General features: G+C 38.8%; 1 long non-coding RNA gene across 1 annotated transcript in view; it reads right to left on the reverse strand.

Moving 5' to 3' along the window:
- The window catches only part of LOC134471369 (uncharacterized), a 33,706-nt gene that overhangs the window by 7,537 nt on the left and 2,069 nt on the right, over window positions 1–24,100 (reverse strand). The window contains exons 2-3 of the long non-coding RNA XR_010040806.1: window positions 10,746–10,822; window positions 4,784–4,855 (exon numbers count right to left, since the gene is read on the reverse strand). This is a non-coding gene — a long non-coding RNA (uncharacterized LOC134471369). The remainder of the gene's footprint in view (window positions 1–4,783; window positions 4,856–10,745; window positions 10,823–24,100) is intronic.

Genomic DNA, 24,100 nt, shown 5'->3' on the forward strand with positions numbered 1-24,100 from the left:
TGTCCGACCCAACATGCAGCCTTCTCGGGGGATGAACAGCTGCTGTGTGGAGAAGGGAGCCAGGAAAAAATTCAGCTTCAGTTTACGTTGCCTTTGGAATTAGGTCCCATGAACAAGGTTTGCAATGGGGAAATTCTGGCAGCTTTCTTATCCCAAGAGTTAGACAGATGTCTAGGAAGAAGGAAGGGACAGATTCTTGGGAAAAAAACCACCACACTGTCTTCAAAAATACCCTACCCTCCAAAGAGCTACAGCTTTGTTACAGGCTCATCCCTGAAGTGCCAGCCCCCTTGTCTCCCCAGAAGCGTCTTCCTGCAAGTGAACTGATGGATTTCCTCCTGCCTTTGCAGACCCTGCTAGGCATAAGTGGCCCATGCTAAGAACACATGTTCCTGTTCCTCAAAGCCCCTGACAGACAGGCTGGCATGAGGGGTTTCCAGGGTGGCTCCCATGCACCCCATTCTGAAAACACTGACTATGAACTCTGGAAACAACTCAGGCTGTGAACCATGGAACCAACTGGTTCTGAGGCCAAGTCAGTTTCCAGTCTTTTCTTACAAAAGAGCCTACAAAAGAGACGATTCTTATCCACACCAAAGCTTCCCAGTGCAAGATCCACGGACCAACCTGTGCCCTGTGGACCCCTCCACAGGGGTCACCCTGGATGTTGCCACACAGAGATCTCCAAGATGCACTGTGAAAGCAAGTGAGGAACATATAAAGTTCGCTACTTCTGGTGTAAGAAAGAGGAGTATGTGTGTGCATACAGGCATCTGTGTGTGCATTCACTTATACCTTCAAGAAGAAATCAGGTAAACCAGAAGCCAGTTAAAATTATAGAAGGGAAGAATAGGGCTGGAAAGGATCCCTCTCTAAATAGACCCTATTTCATAATTTTGACTTTGAACTAGATAAATGTTTTACATAACTGAAAAAAAAAAACCTAAGGGAAAAAGCAGGTCCTAAAAACTCAAAGACAACAAACTTACTCTACCATTATTTCAAGTGGGCTGTATAGAGAGAATTTACTTCAATGAACTTTAAAATGCATGACTTTTACATAGCAATGAGGGAAATACAGTTTGTGAGACATACAGATAACCCAGTAAAGAACTACAAAGAAATTTTAGACTGTATTCAGAAATTTTGTTAGGAATAGCAACATGTTGTCACCTCAAAGCTATTCAGTGTATGCTGTGATATAAAGCAAATAAATATCTGATAAATGGTATTAGAACCCAGGATTGTCAATGTAAAATTCAAATTTTATTGGTTTATAGAATTTTTTAAAAGTTAGAGCAACGCTTTTAACTCAAATCCTTGCTCTAAATTTTTTTTTAAAATCCTTGTTCTATCTTAATTTGAATTGGAACTAACATAGTTTTACAGTATTTCCTGGACTTTTTATGACCTACTTCAACGGAAAGACCAGGAAGCAACACTTATCCAATGGTAATGAGCACCTACCACTAGAGTCTGGTCTTTAAATATCATTTCCCACTAAAGGAACCAGAGCTTGGAGAAAGAGCTGACTCCAGGGCAATGGCAAGAATGAACCAAAAGAACTTGGGCATCTGTGTTGTGCCAAAGCACAAAAATATTAATCCTAGAAGGATGAATACAGCTCACGCTTCCCACCAAAGGACACAGGCCAAAACACACAATTTTAGCAACAATAAAACAACTGTAATGGATTTGAGAAATGACTTAAAATATTACTTATACACACAGGTAAAATAAGGTCACAAAATTCCTTAGCCCAGGGAAACATGAGACATGAAACTACAGTCACCTAGGTCATTCTGACCCAAAACACCAGGTCTCTGAAAAATCCCTGAGGCTGTAAAGATAATAAATAGCCATGGGGAAAAAAAAACTTTTCCTACTTACTGAAATTCTAAAATGTACAACATATAAAGGGTGATCAAAATGTATGTTGAATACTTAAATTAATAAAGGGAATGCTTAAATTAATAAAGGAAACATCCACTAATCTCACCAATCTGCCGCTCACTTTGAACACACTTGGCCCACCATTCTTGCCTCTTTCTGAGCAGTTCTGAAAGTCCTCTTTACGAAGTGTGACCAACAGTACGGTGAGTGCTACTGCCGAGTGCCACCCAACAGGAAGGCAGCTCATAAAACCATTTAATCGTGGCCTCACCCGCTTACTCACCAAAGCGCACACAGTGCAACTTCTGGCTCTTCCCCAAAGCAAAATAGCCATGGAATGTAAACACTGCAAATCTGTGCAGGACACAGAGGTAGGACAACAGTGCATCAAAGACACTCAGGAAAGACAGCTTCAGAACTGCTTCAGGAAGGGGTAAGAGCAACAGGGTGTGCTTTTGAAGAATGAATGGCAATTTTACTGTAATAATTTTTTAAACACTCACTATAGTTTTCAATCATATCTGGTGACAGAGGACTAATCAACATCCTGTGTTGCTCTTGTTAACCAATACGATTTCCTGTAGGTTTCTTACTTGCTCTTTTTTTTTTTTCAATCTCTAAAAACCCAAGCCCCTTGAACACTATTTTAGTGCTACTTTTAGGTGGCTGCAATTTGTTTCCTCAGATACTCATAATCCGATTCATTCAAATAAACTTGTTTTCACATTCTACTTGCTTTTAGTTTGACAATGAAACTGCATCTAATGTGTAAAAGTCCAAAATACGCCAAAAAGATCCACCTGGTTACTATGGAGGTAGCTAGGGAGCTAACTCACTAATTTTTAAATTGATACATTGGGGGCTGGGGGCTCAAGTACAGTCAACCCTTGGTACTGCATGCTTCATATCCAAAGATCCAACCAGCTGCAGGTGGAGAATAGTAGGAGATGTTCAGAAACCTCACGGAGATAAAATTAATATTTAAGTTAATATTAATCTAGTTAATATTATATAACTATATTATTATATAGTTATATATAGCTACAATATTCTAATAACTATAATATTAACTAAAATCTGTTAATGGAGAAAATTCATTAGAACAAATCGGCAAATATTTTTAACAACAAAAAGAGAATCGAAAAGGGAGAGAACTTTTTAAAGCAAATACAAGAATGAATAGTTAAAAAGATCCATAAAACCAACACATGGATCAATCTGAAGTATATTAAAATTACCCAACCTTTATCAACTGTAAAATTTTTAAATAACTGAGGAGAGTTGTAAATGAAGTAGGTGTTAGAAGACACTCAGGGATGGGTAACCCTTTTTTTGTTTTGGTATAACAATGCTTCTCTTTCTTTCCTTTTAGCCCTTTCTGCTAGACACACCTGCGTGAGTGTTTCAAGTGATGTATAATGTCTGGGACTTGCTTTAAAACACCTCAATGAAAAACTAAAGAAGTGGAGAAAGAGTGAAGAATTAAGAACAGCAGGATTCTGATAACTGGGACATGGGTCACGGTAGAAGGGTGTGAGTTGCACTAATCTTTGTAGTTTCATGAATATTTGAGTGTTTCTATAATAGCTACATTTGTTTTAGAAATGCCACATCCCAGTGTTCCACAAAGAGTTCTGGAAGAGAGAGGACTGGACACCTGTTTTTAACATGCTTCCCCAGTGACTCTGTACTATATTGAAACTACTGGTTTACACCAGGGGTGCTCACACTGCAAGCCCTGGCCAAATCTACCCCACTGCTTTTTTTTTTTTTTTTTTATAAATAAAGCTTCACTAAACACAACCATGCTCATTCATCTATATATTATCTGTGACAGTCTCTTTCGGTCCTGGTAACAGAGACCATGTGTGCCACAAAACCTGAAATATCTACCATCCAGCCTTAAAAAGAAAGTTGCCAGTCATTGGCTTAAAGATATTCCTTTCTTACACAGATACTTTCCTTTGTTCCAGCCTCCTCAATTTCATGTTTAACTTCAATTTCTGTGATGTCTTACGTCCTATGTGGAGCAGAAGCCAGTCTAAACATGAATGAATGTCACTCTAATCCCAATTTGGGATACTGAGACTCAAAGACTAAGTAGACCTTAAGAAGGTGAAAAGTAGGCATGACTGTGTGCCCAGAAATGGGTTAGGAAAATTAAAGACCAAGAGGAAAGCCATGTGGGGCCACTGTGTACAGCTGAGGCTGTATACTGCACAAGGGCACCACATCTATAACGTACTGCAGAAATTTATCAGGAAGTGCATGGTGGGCTGTGAGATCTCAGGCCCCCACCACTCCCCTCCTGCATGAATCCGCACTGTCAGTCATGGTGATACACACATTAGGACCACAGATACTCCGTGTGTGCTCAGCTTCCTCCTGCCCTGACCGGGCTGCGGTTGTCCTGAGCTCGTTTTTCACCCTCGCTCACCACTCTCAGAAACAAACTTCACCCTCCATTAGACTCCAGACCTGAGTGGTGGATGGAAGGAGGGTGGAATGTGCTTCTGTGTGTGTGTGTGTGTGTGTGTGTGTGTGTGTGTGTGTGTGTGCAGTACAGAGAGAGACACAGACAGAGACAGAGACAGAAGGACAGAGACAGAGACAGAAGGAGGAAGACAGGTAGGAGGGGAAGGAGGTGGTGGCAATGGAGAAGGTGGTAGAAGACAGAGAGGTGGAAGGGGAAAGAAGGCCAAAATCATACCAGTAAGAAAAATACACTGTCACCATTCAACGTGAGGTCCCTCTGATGGCATGGTTTGTGCTTTTCTCAGGATGTCACTGGCTTAGAATGCAGCAGGTATGTGTCAGTGGAGAACTGAATGGGCTCCCCAGCCTTCACTTTTCTCCACCACAGGAATTTTCCTCCCCACTATTCTGTTACCTGATATATCAGAGATGTGGCAGCTTAGGTCTTCAAAAATCTCAGCAGACTGTATTTACAAATCTGAGGTATCTGGAAAGAAAAGTTAGGGAAAACTGCTTAAAGTTCCAAAATAATTTTGTGAAAGAAACCCTTTTGGCATCACTAAAGAGATTTGTATAACAAAGAAATGAAGTGTTTTAGACAGCATTGCATACTTTAGGAAAACTGATTCACTATTGAGTAGTTGTATCAGTCTTATGAAGATTCTGGAGGGCTAAAGTCTGAACACCAGTGTGTCTTATCTTAGAATGTAAAACACAAAGAACCAGAAAGCTGAGAAGACAAAATATACCAAATTTAAAGACTCCAGAAAAGTCAAAAAGAAATCTGGTTGTTAGGTTTTCAGATTTTATTGGCTTCCAGTGCTGGGCCAGGAGAACATGGGGCCATATTTCAGCCCAATTAAAGCAGTAAACTCTTTTTATAGCCTATAAAATCTCAGTCTGCCTACACATTCCAATTCCTTTCCTGCCTTATCATCCTTTAATGAACAGTAAGGCAAACAAGATCACATAAAACTTCAAAGCAAGTAAGAGAATTCAAGAAAAATCTATACTCCAAATTGCAAAAAGGACAAAGAGAACGAGAGTCTAGGGCATTATTAAAGCTGCATAAAATCTAGATAGAGATACAGCAGGACATTAGAAAAAATAACATCCTACAAGACCCTACACAAGGAAACAAAAAGGGATGAGAACATAGACAACAAGGCTTAAGACAGTCACTGCCTTAGAGCTGGGGTGGGCATCGGACAGTGCTGACTTCTCTTTAGTGTATTTCCCCCCAGCTTTCCTGTGCAATGATTTTATAGAGTAGATTTTACCCCTTAGACTACAGGGCCATGGGCCAAGTTCCATGAGCTATGAAGCCCCTGAAAACACCCTAGACACATCTGAGTATTATACCGTGCATGGGATTAAACAGCCTGTTCCATGGGTTTTGCTCTCCAGTAAGATTCCAGATTCCAGTACGATCCTGCACCGCAACAAGAGAAGCGCCAGGTGAACTCTCCACTCCGTGTGCTGGATACACAAAGCAAAGGAGCCTACAGAGCTGCTGTATATATTGCGGTGTCTGCAGGCACAGTGGCACCAGGAGCAATGCCATTGGTTTCATTGCACCTCTGAGTTACTCACTCATGTCTGTTTTGAGAGATTTTGGGAGCAAAGACTTTAAAGGCTACATCAGTGTTGAATGTAATAAAAAAAGAACCTTTGAACTCAATTTTTATAAATCATATTAGTTAATTAAGAATAGTACATGTGATTGTAGCTATTTGGGAGGTAAAGCTGCAAATTACAAGATCAATATATAAAAACCAATTACATTTTATACACTAACCATGACTCCTCAAATATGAAATAAAGAATACAATTCCATTTATAGCAACATCAAAAATAATAGGCTGTTTTGGAATAAATTTAGCAAAGGTACAAGTCTTGTGCTCTATAAACTATAAAATATTGTAGGAAATTTTTAAAAAGTCCTAGATATAAAAGATGTTCTATGTTGTTGATTGGAAGGCTTAATATTTCTTAATTGATATATGCATTCAGTGGACTTACCATTAAAATTACAATAGTATTTTTTTCTTTTTTTTTTTTTTTGAAGAAATGGACAAGCTGCTCCAAAATTCACATGGAATCAAAAGGGAACCAGAACAGACCAAGCAATTTTGAAAAGAACAAAGTTGCAGGACTCAGACTTCCTGACTTCAAAACTTATTGAAAGCTACAGTAGTCAAAACAGTGTGGTACTGGCATAAAAATAAATAGGTCAGTGGAAAGGAAGTGAGAGCCTAGAAGTAAACCCACATATTTATGGTTGACTTTCAATAAGGGAAGCTGAATGGGGAAAGATTAATCTTTCAACAAATGGCATTGTGACAACTGAATAAATGCACACCAAAATTGAAACTGGATTTTAACTCTCACCACATATGAAAATTAAGATGGATTAGAAACCTAAACTTTTTAATCCAGCGTGAGCTCATAGGGTGATTGAAGCCGCACTGGGAGCCTGGCAGCAAGGTAAATCAGGAATGCAAAGCTGGTCCCAAGTGCCAAATCCACTTCTGGGCTGATATCAGAAGTGTAGGCTATTTCTACAAAGTTGCTAGCATCAGAAGCATGGGACGAGGGGAGTCCCAAAGCCTCATGCAGGCATAAGTGGAGCTTTTGGGAGGTGGCTGGATCTAGGGTGTGTGATACTGGGATTGATTCCTGATGTGATGCTAGGATTAAGGCTGCCCCACCCTGGGCATGAGGGCTACCCTCAGGGTAGGGGGCTGGATAGCTTATAAGAGACAGAAGAAGTGGTGCTCCTTGTTGCTTGTCACCTGTTACTAGATGCTTTGCTGCCTTCTGCCTTTCACAAACTGTTTCTCTTCAGTGATGCCCCTCTGTTATGTCATCCGGCGGCAGAAGCAGCCAACTATGCAGTGAAACCTCTACAAACTGTGAGCCAAATAAACATTTCCTCCTTTAACTTTGGGTGTCAGGTATTTTACCTCAGCAACAAGAAAAATGAGGCAGAGAGTGAACTTGAAGATATGGCATGGGATGCTCCCTGCTCGTACATGCAGCAAGGCCCAGACTAGGGAGTCCAGGGAAGGGTACCCGGAAAGTGCAGCAACTTCAGGTCACATGTGGGTCAAGGATTAGGGAAGGATTCTGACCCAGAAAGGCAGGTGTCTATGAGCAAGAAAGGATTCCATGCTTCAGAAAAGCACCTGCAAACCAGAAAGGATGCTGTATAGCAATATCAAATGAAGACCAGACTAGGTGTTCAGTTCTGAACTTGGTACCACTGGGAGAAGAGTAACTTACTCTGAATATAAAACAACTGGGTCTAGTGCAGAGAAACAATGATTCACTACAAGAGCAGAAATACTCAGCTGGGACCATTCAGGTTGTGCTGACAAGCTGAGTTTCTCGGTGTAAACTTCCCATCTGCAAGCTGGCCTAACACATGCCCTGTCTGGCCAGTGCACCACTGAGCGGTGAGCCCCACTCTGTTGGCACCATCACTCGGCAGGGCCTTCTTGACTTTTCAGTTCAGGTCTTGCACCATTGCTTGTTCCCTATCTTGCACAATTAAAGTACTGTCCCTCATTCCATATAAAGTCTCAGTTCTCATAAAGGCAAGTTCTCTTCCAGTTGTCTACACCATGTACTTTCTGAACTGAGTTAAGATACAAACATAGGGGCATCAGTGAGTCCAGACACAGGGAGGTTTTGGAGGGCAGAAGACGGGAAGAGTATCTTCCAAAATCCAGCCAGTGTCTTGGTTTAGGGATTCTCAGTTGCACTTGGGAAGAGGGAAATATTAAAGAGGGGCAAAGTCGCTAAAATTGTAATGAGAATAGAACTAGAAACAGAGAAAGACCCCATGGGGACTGACTTATTATTATCATTATTATTATTATACAGGCTGCCCAACAAACTTACAAACAATTAAACATAAACATAAAGAATATATCGTTGGTATGTTCTCATATCAAGTCTCTGATTCTTCCTAAGGGAGTGGTAGTAACACCCAGGTAGTGGGGTTACGGGAACAGTTTAGGCAGAATTATTTTTTGTTTTCTGCTCCAATGTTCTCCTTTGGCTTGAGAACTTTATTGCTGCATTCTTCTCTCCCCCACCCCATCCCACCCCTTCTCATTTCTCCTTTTTAATACCACAGTTATTAAACTTATTAACAGTTTAATAGCTATTGAAATGTTCTACTCTCCCACTCTTTTCTGTGCTTTCTCCTTTAACCAACTCTTGCTCTTTCGAGTCAACCAATTTTAAAATGCTGCTAAAATAACACTTCCTGATATGCTCCCTCTGTAACACAATCATGGGAGCATGAATTTTTCATGTTTTATAACATTGAGACTATATATTCACTTCTGCCTTTCGCTTTTCACATGGAACTGAACCTATAGGAAGTGCCTCCAGGTCATTTGCTGCAGGCCAGACTCATTTCTTCTCACGTGTATAAAATACCCCACGGCACGACTGTTCCACAACTTGTTTTGCTGGGCCTATTGTCTGATCATGCGCCTCATTTCCAGTGTGGGGCCCTGAACATCCTATGCTTGTCCAACCCTTTACCTACCAACCACCAGGCTTCATTCCATGGCTTCCATTACCAGTATAGGAAAGGCCAGATTTGTTTTTGTTTATTTTGATAGATATTGATATTATTTTCCAAAAAAGCTGTAATATTTGTTAGCCCCATACCATAATATTTGAGAGAGAGGACTGTTTTTCCCACAGGGGATTATACTCCTGGTTTTGTAACACTCGAGCAGATGAGGCCTGGTACAAATAGATTACACCAGAATAGCTACTTCACTAGGACTTTACAGAAAATCCTAAAGAGCATACAGATGGTATCTGAATCAACTCAGTTACCTTGGGAATAATGCATGATTTACAAAAGCTCATGCTTGATCTCTTGTATTTGTAGACAAGAGGATTACACTCATTCCAACTTTACTGTAAATAAAACCTTAATTATTAACAGCTTAAAAGTATTCATCAGCCGCACATCCGCACGCCGTCCCTGGGCACGAGAAAGGGCCCTGCAATTCTTAAGGACCCGAGGACTGTGGATATCTCAGCAAGCAGGGAAGGATCGCAGGTTCCAGAGGCACCGCGGCCTGTGGTGAGTGCTCAGCGCACTCTGCCCAAATCCCAGACTGTTTGGGTCCCTCCAGGCTTTCTGGTGCAGTGAAGTGGAGAGGTGGGTTTGAGGCATCTACATCCACCTCCACATCCCAGCAGCGATTGGAGAGCTGTGGAGCTTCCAACAGGCAGGAGGGTGCACAGTGTCCCTGAGGCCCAGCTTATCTGGAACTGCAGAGTTCTGAACAGGCAGAGGAGGGCCACTGGTTCCAGAGGCCCAGTGGCTTGGGGTAATGTGATGTCAGAGTCTCAGTAGCTGCAAATATAGAAGGGGATTTCCAACAGATCCTGAGGAAGCTTTCAAATAACACTTGAAACACAGAAATATAGGAAAATGACAAAACGAAAGACCACATTACAACTTCAAACCTCCAGCGCATCTCAAGAAACTCTAGGAGGAATGTATATAGAAGAAAATATATGCCATTCACCTCAAATATTGGATACAATAGCTACTGAAATTAACAAGCAACTCCAGGAAGCGTTAAAGAAATTCAAACTCGAAATAATCTCCCAGGTAAAAGAAGAAATGATAAAAGAAATGAAAGAGATTCTGCATATATCTAAAGAAAACACAGATAAAAAATTGGAGGAGCTAAACAAAAAGATAGAATCCTTAGACGAGCAATATAAGAAACAAACAGAATACGTAATGCAGATGCACAGAGATATACAGGAAATAAAAAACTCCACTGAAAGTTGTAAAAACTGCCTTAATGAAAGTGAAGATAGAATGTCAGGCCTTGAAGACAGGATTGCAGCTAGTGAACAGGAAAGGAAAGATCTTTTAAAAATAACAAGGAATCAGGAAATAACAATTCAACAACTGCAAGACAATGCAAAGAAAAATAACATAAGAATGATAGTGATTAATGAAAAAGAAGGGGACAACATAAAGGATGTCAAGAGGATATTTAGAGAAGTAATAGCTGAAAATTTCCCAAGCATGAGATCAGAAACCGACATCAGGATCAGTGAAGCATATAAAACTCCAAATAGTCATAACCAAAATAAAACTACACCCAGACATATAATAATCACCATCCCAGAAATCCAACACAAGAATAGATTACTAAAAGCTGTCAGAGAGAAAAGACAGATCACTTATAAAGGAAAACCTATCAGAATCACAGCAGACTTCTCAGCACAAACAATAAAGTCAAGAAGAGCATGGAGTGAAGTATTCCAGATCCTAAAGCAAAATGATTTCCAACCTAGACTGATGTACCCTGAAAAACTACCTTTCAAAATCGATGGTGAAATACGATACTTCCATGACAAAGAACAGCTGAAGAACTTCATTAACACCACGCCAACCCTGCAAAAAATATTGAGAGACAGTTTAGATACACAAAGGAAAAAACCACTAAGCAAAACAGATAATTAAACAGAACAGAAAGATAAAGATGCAACAGCAGAGAGATAACATGTCAACAATAAACCAGCATATAACAGTTATAACCATTAATGTAAATGATCTCAATGCATCAATCAAAAGAAACAGACTAGCAGAATGGATCAAGAAACAAAATCCAACCATATGCTGTTTACAGGAAACCCATCCAACACAGAAGGATACTCACATATTGAAAGTCAAAGGATGGAAAACAATACTTCACGCAACAGGGATCCAAAAAAAAAGCAGGAGTAGCCATTCTGTTTGTAGACTATGTGAACTTTAAACCAACAATGATCATAAAGGACTCATTAGGGGAAAACTCCAAGAGGAAGAGATAACTATCTTAAATATATATGCACCAAACTCCAGAGCACCCATTTATATAAAAAAACTATTAACAGAAATGAAAACTCAAATTATCAGTAACACAATTGTAACAAGAGACCTTAATACGCCATTGACACCAAGGGACAGATCAACCAGACAGAAAATGAGCAAAGAAATAACAGAACTGAATCTCACCTGCGAACAAACGGATTTGATAGACATATACAGAATATTCCACCCAACAACATCAGAATACATATTCTGCTCAGCAGTACATGGATCATTCTCTAAAATAGACCATATATTAGCTCACAGAACATATTTAAACAAATGCAAAAGAGTTGAAATCATCCCTTGCATGTTATCAGATTGTAGGGCTTTGAAATTAGAAATTAATAATAAAAGATACTGCAAAAATCCCGCAAACACATGAAAACTGAATAACACACTCTTGAGTAATCAGTGGGTCACAGAAGAAATTAAAGAAAAATTAAACAATACCTAAAAGAAAATGAAAATGCAGATACAACTTACCGGAATTTGTGGGATGCAATGAAACCGTCCTCAGAGGAAAATTTATTGCACTGAATTCCCACATCAGGAAAACAGAACGAATACAAATAAATAACTTAATGCTACACCTCAAACAGCTAGAAAAAGAAGAGCAAGTCAAGCCCAAAGCCAAAAGAAGAGAGGAAATTATAAAAATCAGAGCAGAAATCAATGCAATGGAGACTAAGAAAACAATCCAAAGAATCAACGAATCAAAGAGTTGGTTCTTTGAAAGAATAAATAAAATCGATAAGCTCCTAGCCAACCTTATTTAAAAAAGGGAAGAAAAAGCTCAAATTCATGCAATAAGAAATGAAAAAGGTGAAATCACTACAGACCCAATAGAAATACAGAAGATCATCAACACCTATTTCGAAAACCTCTACTCTCAAAAATTTGATAACACAGAAGAAATAGACAGATTCTTAGAAACATATGAAGTACCAAAGCTAGATCAAGAGGATGTAAAACTATTGAATAATGCAATCTCTGTTAATGAAATTGAAAATGAAATTAAGTCCTTACCCACCAAGAAGAGCCCAGGCCCAGATGGATTCACTGCAGAATTCTACAAGAAATACAAAGAAGACCTAATGCCGACACTCCTCAAACTATTCAATGAAATTGAAAGGGAAGTAATCTTTCCTAAGTCATTCCTGGAAGCAAATATTACTCTAGTACCAAAACCTGAGAAAGACCCAACTAAAAAAGAGAACTATAGACTGATCTCCCTAATGAACACAGATGCAAAAATCCTCAATAAAATATTGGCAAATAGGATCCAGCAAATCATCAAGAAGATTATACACCATGACCAAGTGGGATTCATCCCAGGAATGCAAGGATGGTTCAATATACATAAATCAATAAATGTAATCTACCATATCAATAAGCGAAAAATAAGAATCACATGATCATTTCTATAGATGCAGAAAAAGCCTTTGATAAGGTCCAACATTTATTCATGATAAGAACTTTACAGAAAATTGGAATAGATGGTCTTTACCTCAATATAATAAAGGCCATTTATGACAAACCAACAGCCAGCATCATACTAAATGGCCAGAAATTGAAAGCCTTTACTTTAAAAATCAGGCACAAGACAAGGATGTCCTTTATCACCACTCCTATTTAATATAGTACTGGAAGTACTAGCCAGAGCAATTAGGCAAGAGAGAAATAAAAGGGGTAAAAATAGGAAAAGAAGAAGTTAAATTATCATTGTTTGCAGATGACATGATACTCTACATAGAAGACCCCCTAAATTCCATTAAAAGACTCTTAGATACAATAAATAAATTCAGTAATGTGGCTGGATACAAAATCAATACTCAGAAATCAATAGCATTCCTATACACGAACAACAAAATCACAGAGAGGGAAATAAGAGAAACTACACTCTTCACATTAGCAAGCAAAAAAATGAAATATTTAGGAATTACTCTTAGGAAAGAAGTGAAAGACTTATACAGTGAAAATTATAATACACTGAAAAAAGAAATTGAAGATGATCTCAGAAAATGGAAAGACATCCCTTGCTCATGGATAGGAAGAACAAACATTATGAAAATGGCCATTCTCCCAAAACTGTTATACAGATTCAATGCAATCCCAATAAAAATACCATCAACATACCTTATAGATCTAGAGAAATCACTCCTAAATTTCATCTGGAACCAGAAGAGACCTAGAATAGCAAAGGCAATTCTAAGCAGCAAAGACAAAGCAGGAGGCATCACAATCCCTGACTTGAAGTTATACTACAAAGCAACAGTAGTAAAATCAACATGGTATTGGAATCAAAACAGAGCCAAAGATCAATGGAATAGATTAGAAGATACAACCACAACTACAAACACACTCAACCACCTTATCTTTGATAAAGGAGTCAAGCAGGTTCACTGGAAGAACGACAGTCTCTTTAATAAATGGTGCTGGAAAAACTGGCTCTCCATTTGCCGAAAACTAAAGCTAGACCCATGTCTATCACCATGTACTAAATTAAAATCTAAATGGGTCAAAGATCTGAATATAAAAACAGAAACACTAAATCTATTGGAAGACAAATTGGGTAGAAACCTTGAAGACATAGGCGTAGGTAGGAATTCATGAACAGGACTCAAACCACACGGGAAATACTTCCCAGAATCAATAACTGGGACCACTTCTTATTAAAAAGTTTCTGCATGTCAAAAGAAATCTCCAGCATAGTAAAAAGAAAACCCACAAACTGGGAAAAGATTTTAGTGAACTCTCTCTCAGACAAGGGACTCTTGTCTAAAACATATAAAGAATTTTAAAAAAACTCAGACCCCCAAAATTCAAAGATCCAATCCAAAAATGGGCATGTGAGATGAATACGCACTTCTCAGATGAAGAAATGCAAATGGCAAATAAATACATGAAAAAATGTTCATCATCATTGGTCATTAGAGAAATGCAAATTAAAACCACACTGAGATACCACTCCTGAAAGAATGGCCAGGATCAAAAAAACCAACAACAACAAATGCTGGAGAGGCTGTGGGGGAAAAAGGAACTCTCCTACACTGTTGGTGGGAGTGTAGACTGGTGCAGCCTTTGTGGAGGTCAGCCTGGAGATTTCTCAAAAAGCTGGGATTGGAAGTCCCATTTATTCCAGCTATTCCACTTCTAGGCATATTCCCAGAAGAACTGAAAGCATCATACCACAGTGATATATGTGCACCTATGTTTATAGCAGCACAATTTGTAATCGCCAGATCTTGGAAACAACCCAAGTGTCCATCAACTGAGGAATGGATAAAAAAGTTGTAGTATTTCTATACAATGGAGTATTATTCAGCTATAAAGAAGAATCACATTGAGATATTTATCAATAAATGGGCGCAGCTTGAGACCATACTCATAAGTGAAATAAATCAATCTCGCATGTGTGAATACCGAATAGTTTCCCTAATGTAAGTAATGATTCAAATATATAAAAATATGTGGTAATCATGATTCTCCATTATGTGGCCTTGAAGCCTTATAAAGTTTTCACTTATTAATTGGAAAGGCTTTATTCTGGGCTTCTTGATATGGAAATATTTGAAGCTATAGTATATGAAGTTTTATTCAAATATTTCAAGGAAAAAGATAGACACTATGGTAACTACTATTAAGTCGAGTTATTTGGTGGTGAAGCACTAGGTTGCTGAAACAGTCATGCTCTGACCTGTATTGTTATATTGTTATGTCTTCTTTTATCTCAATCTCTCCCTTATTCATTAAAAAAATATTTAGTTATTTTTATGGTTTTTTTAATTAAGGGGAAAAATTAAAAAAATTAGCAGGATATATAATAGTAACTTTTTTTGATTTCCAATTAACTTGTTTTGAAGTCCTGTAATACTCCCACTATCTTGTTTTGACTGATTAGACTCTGTTCCATTCTGTAGGATAGTATCAAGTTTGAGGGTATAGGCAACTACTTTGAAGGCAATAAGATTCACTAAGATGCCCATTCTGGTTTGACTATTGTCTCCTTTGGAAGTCCTGTAATGTTTACAATGCTTAAGTTTCATTGGTCTTGTTCTCTACTGTTTTGTTCAACTTTATAATATCTAATGAGATAGACAATTCTTTTTAAGGAAACAAGAGACATTGTTGACAAGCATTGTTGATAACCTTGTACTCTGTTTTACATCATGTGCTATGTCTATCCTTGGTTTTGACTGACAGCTTTGTTTTGCCATATTTGACTTTATTCTCCCCCCCCAAAAAAGTAATAAGAACTAAGGAGTAATAAAACCCAAAATGTGTGGATTTTGTTGTAAAAAAGAGAAGGAAAAAAAGAGCTCTAAAGGATATAACAACAAGTGTGTTTAGGAGTGTTAAATAGCTGACCATATTAATGTTTTTGGTTGGATCATTGAACACAACTGTTTGCAGTCTCACTGTTTGAAAGTCCACTTTGTATGCTTTGATACTGTGATTTGAGCAACTATCTCTAAGATGATAATATGTAATCTATTAACTGGTGATTTCTTACTGTTTGTTTTTTTTTTTTTTTTTGTAGTTCTGTATTACTTGTACCCTTACACCGCTTTGTTTTGTTTTGTGTTTTTCTCTTTTTCCTTTTAAATAAAATTTTTTTAAAAAAGTATTCATCATTACTATTAAGCGAAATCCTCCTAAGCCACCACACTCTATTTTAAGAAATTCCACATGACACAAAGGAAGCAAAATTCAAAATAATAATACTAAGTTATTACAGTATAATCAGTAGTAGCTATTTAAGTAATAGTAATATAAAAACAAAGGTTAATGCTGTCAAGTTGAACTAAACTTTACAAATTACCCTAGATGAGGTGGGCTGCAAGAACCCCACTGACTGATGTGTTTATAAAACAAAGTCAGAACTGGGATCTGAAACTCCTGTTAACATCTGTGGGTCAAAGATGACTAGGAACAAAGCTAGGTTTATTGGTTCATTGTCACAAGGGAGACAGCATACTCAAGGGGACACCTCTCTATGAAAGTGTTAGGATTTACAGGATTTGGGCTTTGTTAGGTGATTGTCGGAGGCTGTGGGGGTTCAGGTCCTATGCTCTGGATTGGGTGCTGTCAAAAAGCAGGAGTAATTCAATGCCTTCCTTGATAAGAACATCCTGTAAAGTTATGATCAACCACCATTAGTGCCAGGATAACTCTTGACTGTGAGGCAAAGTTTGTCTCTGTCTTGCTCGACACTGACTTTGTAAGGAAAAGGTGATTGGTCCAGTCGCCAGCTGGGTTACTCTCATCTGCATCCTGACCTGTTGGACCCTCATTTACCTACCTCCCCAGTGGTGTCGGAAATGACTGGCACTTAGAAACTAGTCCTCAGTCCTTCAAGGGACAGAATATATAGCCTAATCAGAGGATTATCTGGGGCCTATATTTGTTTGCTAGGGCCACCAGAAAAAAGTTCCCCAAATTAAGTGACTTAAACATAAAAACAATTATTTTCTTACAGCTCTGGAAGCCAGAGTTCTGAGATCAGGGTATCAGAATTGGTTCCTTCCAAGGATCACAGAGGGTCTATTCCATGCCTCTCTTTTTGACTCGTACATGGTCATCTCCTCTCAGCCTCTCCACACTATCTTCCTTCATAGGAGTCTATGTTCAAGTTTTCTCTTCCTATATGGAGACCTAAAGTCCTGACCTAAATTCCATCCGAACAGCCTCGTCTAACTTAACCACCTACTTCAGTATTCCATCTTCAGAAAGAGACTTTGAGATTTGAGGGCTAGGACTTTGATTTATGAATTTGAGGAAAGGGAGCCAATTCACCTCATCAGAGGGTCCATTTCTCTTCTGTGAAGATGGAGGTTTTCATTGTACAAGGAGCTAAACTACAAAAACAGCAAACACAAATAAAATGTTTCCTGAAATCAATTTTTCCCTTTCCAAATGCCATGAAAGCACAATGGCCTTACAATAGAAAAAAGATGTATTCAAAAAAACTAAACAAGTACCATTAACTCAGCTAGAAAAAGCTAAACAGGAATCGTCAATAAGTGACCAAAGCAGCTGTGGGTCAGTAGTTTGCAGTCAGCTACACAGTGGTTTTTAAACCTCTTCCTCAAAGTGACAGAGAAGTGTAATTACTAGAAATTTATTGTATAGCTGTCAGTTGCCTTCACAGCATGTGTTTCCTATTTCATGTCTCAAAGCTCCTGATTTTTTTTTTGTGTGTGTGGCTTATGTCTATGTAATTCAGAGGCACTTCATGGGGAGCAAATAACCTGACCAGTTCAGATTGACACAGAGGTCATTTGAGATAATGCAATAAACATATAGGACCAAGAGCAGGTTTAACAGTACTCCTGCAATGAAGACAGTCAACCTGAGAATAACTGCTATAAATAGATAGCAAAGCTGAAGGAGCTGCAGAAAAGAGAAGTCCAGGGGCTGTGGATTTAGCTCAGCGGCATAAGCACCTGCCTTGCAAGCAGGCGGTTGTGAGTTTGATCCCCGGTACCGATAAAAAAAAAAAGAGAGAAGTCCAGATCAAACTGTACCTAAAACCCACACACCATTGGACTTTTCAGTAAAATAAGCCAATAAATTCACTTTTTTGTGAATAAAGCTATCTGATCTGGGGATTTTGCTCCGTGCAACTCAAAACATCTGGAAAGATTTATCAAGCTCACCAAAATTTCTGGTCCTCTTTCAAGTATGTATTGATTACTGTGTCAGGATATTTTATTAATTAATGTCCAAGACAAGGAACACTGTTCAAGCTGCACCTTGGATTTTAGAAAAATGAAAGACTAACAAGTAGGAATAACAGAAAGAAAACAGACTTTCTGTGGTACCTGAACTGATTTCAGATTTTCAGTGTTATCAAAACCCTTGCCAAACCACAGGAATATGTATGTTCAGTGATGCATATGTAGCTAAAGAATGAGAAGACACTTGATCATAAAGGGTTCAATTGTTTCTTGGAGAATGAATCTTTCTGTCCCTTATTTCTCATGACCCCTGTTATGGTTTGTGTCTGGATGTCCCCCACCAAAACCTCATATGTTCATGGGGGGGCTTTCAAAGGTGACTGAATCTAGAGTTGTGATCGGTTCTTGTCTGGTGCTGGAATTCCTCATGTGAATGCTGCACTCACCCTGGGGCAGATAGCTTGCATACAGTGTAAGAAAGAGAAAGAGGCTTACTCCTCCCTTTTTGCCTTTTCACCCTTTTTCTCTTGCTATTTTTGTTATCTGCTATACCCTCCATGAATGGTTGCCTCTCAGCCTTGCCACCCTGCCTTGGAGCCAGCTGAATATAAACTAAAACCTCCACAAACTGTAACCTAAGTCAACCTTTCCTACCTTAATTTTGGATGCTGGATATTTTCTCCCAGCAACAAAAGAAAAGTAACCAAGACAGCCCCTATGTTAGTCAGCTTTCCATCATTAAAATGAAATGCCTAAAATGATTAACTTATAAAGAGAAAAGCTTTGGCTCCAAGTTTTGGAAGTTCGAGTCCATGACCGATTAGCCCACTGCTTTGGGCCTGGGATGAGGTAGCATATCATGGTAGAAACAAGCAGTGGAGAAAACTACTCATCTCATCACAAAGAAACAAAAGAGGAGAAGATGGGGCTAGGCTTCCATAATACTCTGAGAGCATATTCCCAGTAATCTAAGGATTTCTCACTAGGGCCCACCTCTTACAGGTTCCACCACCACCCAGTGGCCCCATCACAGGTACCAAGACTTTAAGGGACACTTATCCAAAACAGAGATGCCCATAAATATGCAAATCAAATAAAGTCACTCCTAGAATGCTAGGTGCAAAGCCCAGAGACACACTGAGTTTCAAAGATCAGGAAGATAAACTATTAAGGGAATTAATGATTTCAATTGATTTTCCATCAAGAGCTAAGAATGGGTACTAGACTCAAAACCAATCTTCCTGTGAGCCAGGAGCAGATGCTATGGGGAGCAGGAAGAGAATCAAGAAGTTGAGCCATGCCATCCTGCAAGCCAGGGGCAGCTGCCATGGGGAATGGGAAGAGAATCAAGAAGTCGAGCCATGTCTTCTTGTGAGTCAGCTGGGGTGCTGGCTGGGAGACAAAAAAAAACAACGGCCCCTACCACCCAGTAAACAATGGGCAGATTTGGAGTAAGTCAGTCTAAGATGGCAATAGATGGAGTAAACAAAAATACTTTGATGCTTGTGTTGTTTGATTTACTTTGCAGGCCTAAAGCTGGTAGTCTGAGCATCTATTTGGAGGACAACAATATTCATTATAGAAACTGTGGGGAATTTCCTTCTGTCTTGTTTTTGAAATCCAATGTTTTGTTTCATTTTAGTGTTTTTTTATTGCTATATCTGTAACCAGAGCAACTATTTTGAAGATAAAAATATGCAATATAACCACCATTAAATTTTTATCATCTTGCTTTCAAAACTTATATAGTTATTGTTATTTTTTTCTGTTGTTGTTATTTTGCTTTTGTTGTTTTGTTTGCTTGCTGGCTTCTTGTTGTTTCTGGGATTTTTTTCCCTTTAAAATAAAAAACCAAACAAACAGAAGCAATTACTCAACATCTTGGAATCCCCTTAGAAAATCAGAAATCTTAAAACATATCTAAAAGAGAAGCAGAAACAGAGCATTGCCTAGCAATCACAGCATCTGAAGGAAACAGCCTGGTGCAGACTAATGCAGCACAGAAATGCAAGGAGCAACTAATGCAAAGGCAAATAGGTTTATTAGGAAAAAGAAGTATCTCATACTAAAGTAAAACATTGTACATGAATATGCAAAATTCAAGGGAATACAAAGTCAAAGGGATACAAGATGAAAATACAAAACAAATACGAGCATCAGTAACTGCAATAGCAGCAAGCAAGGCAGAAAGGCAAATATAACAAAGATACATTTAGGTAAATGCTGGCAGAGGATGAGCAGCCATGTTAAATTAATGTGTATCCATTAACATTACTTCTAGAAAAGACAACTCTCCAGACAGGAACACACAAAAGACTAGCACCAAAATCATTCAGCACAACCGCAACTTTGTCTCTAGTTTCTTGTGACCAGAAGCTTTTAGCACTCCCAGGAAAAAGGAATCTCTACCATCATGCCCAAAATACACATAACATGGCATCACTTGGGTCCTCTCTTAGTCAGCTTTACTATTGCTAGGACCAAGCACCTGACACATGCAACTCAGAGGAGGAGAGCTTTAATTTGGCACACAGTTTCAGATGTCTCAGTTCATGGCTGGCCAGCTCAAAGGCAGGAATATCACGGCAGAAGGGTATGGAGAAGCCAAGGTGCTCACTTATGGCAGTCAGGAAGCAGAGCACAGGTGAAAAGTGACAGAGAGAGAGAGAGGGAAAGAGAGAGAGATCCTCTAAAGGTGTACTCCAATGACACACCTTCTCCAACAGCAGCCAGCTAGAACACCCTCGTGATCTAATCACCTCTCTAGGAATCTCCTAACTCAGTCAAGTTGACAGTTTAGATTAACTGGCACAAGTCTCTTACACAAACACCAGAATGGCAGAATGCACTGCACGCTGTATCAAATGTGGTTGGGAAACAGGAAGCTGGGACCCATGGCTCCCTGTTCTGGCCACCTCCATTCTTCCTCCCAGGTTGTGGTGACAATGGGTAGATGTTAGGCTTTGATCCCATTGGCATCTTCAGAAGTTATGACTCAGATAAAAATCAAAACAAAGCAAAAAATGAATAAAGCTTGCCAACACTTAATATCATCTGACTTTTTGATTATAGCCATCATGGTGATACAAAGTATAATCTCACTGTGCTTTTGACTTGTATTTACTTGGTAACAAATGATGTTCAGCATCTTTCATATGCACACTGTCCATTTGGGTATCTTTGGAGAATTGTCTATTGAACTCAGGTAAGTCTGAAATATGAAAGCTCATCTTAAGTTCCTTGACAGCATATATTAGTAAAATAAAGACTAGTAATATTGATGGCAGTGATATTACATTGATGTGATGTTTTTAAAAGTTTATATTTGCTATTTCTCTCCCAACTTGTCAGTCAGTCTTTTATTCTAAAAGATGTCTGATGTTTGTGTAACTTAAAATCCAAGTGTAAATGTTAATTATGTCATTTTTTACTTTTTAAAAGATATCTCTCAAATAATGGCAAAAAAATCAATGGAGCGATATTTCTTTACTTTCTTCCAGAACTGGGGTTTAAACCCAGGGCTGTCACACTCAGCTATGTCCTCAGCTCTTTAGTTTTTGTATTGGTACAGTGCTTCACTAAGGCACTAATTTGCCCATGTTGGTCTCAAACTCACAATTCTGTGTCCATCTCTGACTTCTAGCATTCCAAGTGCGCAGCACCACACCAGGCCTTTATCTCTTTTTCTTCATATCATAATATTTGATAGTCCTCTAAATTGCTCCTCGGCTTTCTGTAACTATTATGACTCTCTAATCTTCTATGTTGTGTCAAGCATGACTGGCCACAACTCTAATACTGCTGAGTTAAATTGATCTGTTTTCAGAAAAAAGAAATGAATGGTGTATCTGTGATTATTTGTTTAGATCACATCAGTACCATCTATTTCCTTTTCTAAACATTGCACTACTTTGTTTTGTTGTTGTTGTTTTTGTTTGGTACTAGGGATCAAACTTATGACCTAGTGCTTGCCAGGCAAGTGCTAACGCCAGTGAGCTAAATCCCCAGCCCCTTGCACTAACTTTGATAGCAAGTGACAAACCAAGACAGATCAGAATTAAGCGGAAAAGCCTATAAGGTTACAGGAGAAAGTCAGAAAAACATTATGAAGACAAGAGACAGATTTCTTTTTTCATTTCCCAGAAAGAAATGTCACCTATACTAAGATTTTAGATCATTTGCCTTCTTTCTGTCTGGGGGAGGTGGCCTGTTTTTCCCTTCTCAGGAAGTGTGGAAATTATGTTGAAATGTGAAATCACCAAAAGGCCATGTACAAATACAAATGCTTTACTTGTTGATCTTCCTAATAATTTAGAGAAACCTAATAGAATCATTTTTGATAGAATGGAAATTTAAAATTGCATCAGCTTACCAGGTGAACTACAGTTTTATAGGAAAAGACAGCTGCAGCAGCACATTTCTGCATGCGATTTACAAAAGTTGCATGCATTGGACACAGCAGGTCTGCTGCTCTCTTGCAGGTCAAACCAAATCTCCCTTTTACTCTTTGGGGTGGGTTTGATAAGTTTACAAATGAACTAAGGCAAGGGCAATGTCAAAAGAAAGGGAGAGGGGCCAGAGATATAGCTCAGTGGCACAGTGCCTGCCTGACAAGCACAAGGTTACAAGTTCAATTTTCAGTGCCAAAAATAAAATGAAACAAAATAAAGGAGACTGATTAATGAAGTGAGGGTTATTATTTAACAGACTCAGATATTTCTAGGACAGTTTGCTGCATTCTCAACCCAAGTCTGAGGAAAAAGGATAAAAGGAGATAAAGGAAGGCAACGGACTGAATTACTGGAAGGTGGAATGCTATCAGTGGCATTAAGTTCCACAAGTAACTTTTTCTTTTAAATGAACATTACCTCTGCCAGTCCTTTAGTATTTTCTGCTTATATAGATTTCCAGAAATTGCCAGTATTTCAGAGTTTACAGATTTCCTTCAAGCTGTTTGAAGGCTCTGCATTTATTCCTGGCACATAAAATATAAAACTCTTAGAGAAAAGATAACTCTAGTCTTAGGAAACAGCATATGAAATGTCTTTCAATAAGCTCTATCTCTGTCTTTCTCCCATGACTTAGACTTGCTGTGTAAGAGAACAAATGCCTGGTAACCTGTTGATTAGGGTTCGCCAGAGAAACAGAACTAACAAGGGAGTGTATGTAAGTGTAAGAGGAGATTTATTAGATTGCCTTACACAGTCAGAGGCTGGAGAGGACATAGGTGGTCTCACAATGGTAGTTTGAAGGACAGAGATGTTGGAAAACCTGTATGTATTCAGGCAAGAAGCTATAAGTCTCAGGAAAAGGAAGTTTAATACAGCCCCAATCAGAGGCTAAAGGCATGGAAACTTCCTAGAGAACTGCTGGTGAAGGTTCATGGTCAGAGACTAAAGATTATGGAATCTGAAGTGTGCTGGTGATGGTAGCAGGAAAAAAAGAGAACACATTCAACAAGCACGAAGTGACCACAAGTACAATGTAAGCTTCTCACTTTCACATTTTTTTTACATTTGCTCCACTCCCCAGCCTACTGGACATGCTACAAACATTTGGGGGGGGGTGTCTCTGCCAGAACCTTCACAGACAGATATTCTCAGAGGTGTAGTCGTCAATGTGCTGGGTATCTCTCAACCTGAACAAGCTGACAACCAAGATTAATCATTACACCACTCCAACCAATCACATTTAAAAGCAAAGGTATAGCCTTCTCCAACTTCAATGGACTATTTCTGTCAATTCTCCAAGGCCCCAAAATAATCTCTGAGTCTTGTTCTTACACATTGAAGCTATCATTATGTTGAAAACTCTTTTCCCATGAAATTTGATCTCCTCCTTATGTACCATTCTGTCTCCAATGCCAGTGTCATCTGAGAATTACTGTCTTCTGCCTATCTCTTCCCTTGTTCTCAATAAATCCTGGACACCACCAAGTTAATCAAGCTAAGAAGGACATTAAGATGAACACATTGTGGAGAGGATCATTTTAATTCCTCCTCAAAATAAGAATAATGACAGAGGCAACTATGGCAGAGACATCCCTAGATAAAAACTAAAGAAAGTCACTTAGTAAGGTAGGAAATTATTCCTAGAAAAATGTCAATTTCTAATCACTGCTGACAACCTTAATATTTTA

Source organism: Cavia porcellus, unplaced genomic scaffold, assembly GCF_034190915.1.
Source record: "Cavia porcellus strain 051 isolate PalLab524CR breed Dunkin Hartley unplaced genomic scaffold, mCavPor4.1 scaffold_18, whole genome shotgun sequence".
In the NCBI taxonomy this organism is placed as follows: Eukaryota; Metazoa; Chordata; class Mammalia; order Rodentia; family Caviidae; genus Cavia; species Cavia porcellus.